The sequence below is a fragment of the Rattus rattus genome, chromosome 6 (assembly GCF_011064425.1).
Source record: "Rattus rattus isolate New Zealand chromosome 6, Rrattus_CSIRO_v1, whole genome shotgun sequence".
NCBI classification, from domain to species: Eukaryota; Metazoa; Chordata; class Mammalia; order Rodentia; family Muridae; genus Rattus; species Rattus rattus.
This window is the reverse complement of record NC_046159.1, coordinates 92,417,413-92,421,361: the sequence shown is the minus strand read 5'-3', so window position 1 is coordinate 92,421,361 and position 3,949 is coordinate 92,417,413.

The window sequence follows — 3,949 nt, the reverse complement described above, 5'->3', positions numbered from 1 at the left end:
TTCTTGTGGTGAAGAACAAGCTAAGCTTTCCAGGTCTCTTTACAAAGGGCATTAAATGCACTCAAAAATTATATTTTCAAGAGGATCACCTCCCAAAGGCCTTATCATCTAATAGTTAACAATTTCAAAATAAGAATGGTTGCTGGAGAGAGGCACAAGTATCCACCCCATAGCAACACCATATAGTTCCAGCTGCACAAGAGACCAGAAGCTGGGCATGGTGGTGCATACCTTTAATCCCAGCACTTTGGGAGCTGGAAAAGGGAAAGGGAAGAGAAAGAGACTAGAAAATTTTCACCTTAATAATCCTTAATACCGAGATTCCCAGTTACTTGGGGGATATGGTGGGGAGTTATCTGGAAAATACCATGTCCGTGTCTTGACTGCAGTGATTATACAGATAATTTGTCAAAACATGCTGAAGCGCATGTTTGGGAAACTAGAGCATCTCAGTAGATCTGATTACACTTTACAAAGAACAGTGCTGGAGACCTAGCCCTAGCCCTGGTGGTGTGGATGTGGGATAGCTCTCCTGACTGCTGGCCCTGTCCCTCACCTGGGCAAAACAGGAGAGCTGGCCCTGGCAGTGCAGATGCAGGAGAGCTGGTGGGCTGATCAACTCCACTGTCACCCAGGCCTAGATCCAGGGCTTTGAGTTGACCCACCTCCATCTGGGAAGGGGCTGGTCTTACAGAACCAAAGCAGCAAGATGTCCACGATACCGGACAACAACAGGATATCTGAGGAGATTGGGTGAGGATCCGGTAGTGACAGTGTAGGAGAAGCCAGAGGCCTTGAACCTCAGCGACATTTGCTAGTAAAGATGTGTGTTCAAAAGGGTGTACAGTGTGACACACACCGTGACACACTGCAATTTTTCTGGCAAAATGTCTTTTCTATTTTCATTTTTTGTTTCTTTTTGAGGGGAAGTTTGCTAGGGCAGAGGAACAGATACGGAGATAAGTGGCATTGAGTGTGCATGCTGTGAAACTCACACATCAATAACCAGTTTGTTTTTAAAAGGAGTAGGAGGAGGAGGTGAAGGAGGAGGAGGAAGAGAAGGAGAAGGAGGAAGAGAAGGAGGAGGAGGAAGAGAAGGAGGAAGAAGAGGAGGAGGAGCACAGACAGGTATTTTTGTAGGGACAGACGAGAACAGAGTAGAAAGCTGTAAGGACAGACATTGAGACTAGGAGTAGATCAGGTACACTGCACAGGAGGGGTCAGAACAAACCAGCAGGGAGGTAGTGGACTGTGGGAGAATTGGGCTTCTAAATAGAAAAAAAAATGACAAATTACCTACCTCAGAACACACATAAAATTAAAGTTTGTTTAGGGAACAAGGCTAAAGACTTAACTCCCCAAAGCAAAATATCAAAAAGTCTAAAGTAAAGCGTGAAGGAATGGGTTGATGACAACAGGAAAAACATGTCTCAGAGCATATTTTTGCAGTCTAAATCACTTGGGCGTTTTCTATGCATGGACTCCATTCCCGCTTCTGGGCTACACATCTCCCCTGTCCTAGCTTTGTCAGGATTTGAGTGTGCCCTCTCTCCCCTACTGCAACACCATTGTCATGGTGGTATGAGGGCGGAACCCAGGTCTCACACATAGTAAGTGCTCCCTACCATGAAAATCTTTAGCTGTTGCAGTGGGTAGTTCCTTCTTGGATACCTTTCCTTCCTGTCTTAAGAGGTCTTTTGGCAATTTTTCTTTAGCACTCTTGATGTTTCTTACTGTAACATGCTCTTTGCCTTCCATGTATAATGGAGAAATGAACACCCCATTTCTGAAATATGTGTTAATCCTACCTAACAAAAGTAAACACCACCAACTCAAAATTTCTGGTCGAATTAAGCAAGCTCTATTTTCTGTCAGTCAAGGCTGTCTTCCTAAAGAGTGGGTTGAGAGATCAGCTCTGAACATAGGAAAAATGGTTTTGTTTTGTTTTTTTAAATAGCCCTAAAACTTCAAAGGTAGGGGATTCCAAGGATTTTTGGTTACATAGGAACTTGGCAGAACATCTCAAAATTATTTGGCAGACCATCTTATATTATCAGGGTGGCGGTCTAGGTATAGGGTGTGGAAAAATTCCAGCAAAGGGTCAAGACAGGGTCAAATCCAAGTTTTGCAGAAAACAGGAATGAACTTTCTTTGACCTTTTAACAAGATGGCTTCAGTAGTTTCTAAGGGATGTGCCTAAGACAGTCATTGGAGCTGTCCATGGTGGTGGCCTTTCTTTCCTGACTCAGCCTACCCCCTTCATGAAATACCAATGCAGGAGCTATCCACAGTGGCGACACCTCCTCCTAGCCTCCCCAAGCAGCTCAGCAGTGATGTTGCCTCAGCCATGGACCCAATGCAGGGGAAAAGGGGTAAAAAAATGCCACCAATCACTGAGCAGAAAACCCCACCAATCTCTGAGCTTCCCACAAAACCCCACCAATTCCTGAGCATGAAACTCCAACAATAGGAAAACTCACCAATCGCTAAGCTCCCCAAGCTCAGGACTTGAAATCCCACCAATCCTCAACCTGGAAATCTCTGCCCTAAGAAATCCTACATAAGCCCCGCTCTTTGTTCACAGCCTTGCTGTCTGCTCCTGGAAGCAGAGGCAGCCACTCCTGGATTTGACCGCCCTCTCCCTGGACCCTCCAGTAAATATCTTTCATGAGATTTGATGCCTGCCATGATGCGTTTTAGCATCAGAAGAAGCCAAGAAGCAAGGAAGAGAAGTGGAGTGGGGCTGAGGCTCCTGAGCTCAGCTGGGGATCCCCTCGCCTGGGAGCTGCGATGTCTCTTGCTGAGGAGGCTTCCTCTCGGAGCTATGTGGTTTCTGGGCTCCTGTGTCTCAGGATGCTCTTCCATTGGGACACTGTCCCACCTCAGAGCTGGGTGGTTGCTAGGTTCCCATGTCTATCCTTCCATTGGGATACTCTCTCTGCTAAGAGCTGTGTGGTTCTTGGGGTTCCACACCTTCCCACCTGAAAGGAACACTTACAGCTTAAAATAGAATCAGGCTGGTTCATCACGTGGAGAAGTTCAAGTGAGATCAAATGGGCACTGAGAACCATTTAACAGATTAGAAAATCTAGGTCACCACTGGGCTGCAGCCTGGCACACTGAACGTCACCAAACACATATTCATTAAGGACTTTGCACTTCGATATAGAGCAAAGATGTGAACAACAACAAAACTGTGTCTATTTAGCCAGCCCAGGCTGGAAGGGTGTGGACTGAACTGGAATCGCTTTGTCTGGGTGCACGGAAAGCATCAGGAGGTGGAAAACCTTCTCAATGTAGACATTTTCAAGTGGCCTGTGAAAGAAAGGGAGAGAAAGGCCTTCTCCCCTGAGCCCAGTTAAGGTGACCTCTTTATCCATTAGAAAATGTCATGTGCAAAGGTGGCAGTTTGCGTTGGTGACGTCTCTGGAGACAAGGTCTTTGGGAATATCACCAGGTAGTGCACATTTGTCTCAGGAAACTTTCTGAGGTAGTTTACCCATAAAAACATATGGGCAAAGTTTCCACAAGGGGTCCTTATCGTCATTGTGGCGCCTTTTATCTGCTGTGCTAAGCGGTGAGCATGATTGCACCGCGGTGAGGTGCAGGGCTCGGACAGGGGTGGGCGAGCACTCACCGGGCACCGGGCACCATTTAACGGATTAGAAAATCTAGGTCACCACTGGCCCGCAGCCTGGTATTCTGAATGTCACCGAACAGATATTCCTTAACGAATATAAATGCCTTTCCCAACATCGCACTGTCAAATGTACTAATGACTAAACCAATGGGAACAAAATCCTCTGCCCGCGGGCTCCAGCACAAAGAGCCAGAAGTCTCTGTGGTTGTGTGATTGGCGTCACTTGCGTACCCTGCTAGCCGCAACGCGTTCCTTAAAACAACTTTTCCAGTGTCGCACCGCTCCCCGCCCCTTCCGGCCTTTCGCAAG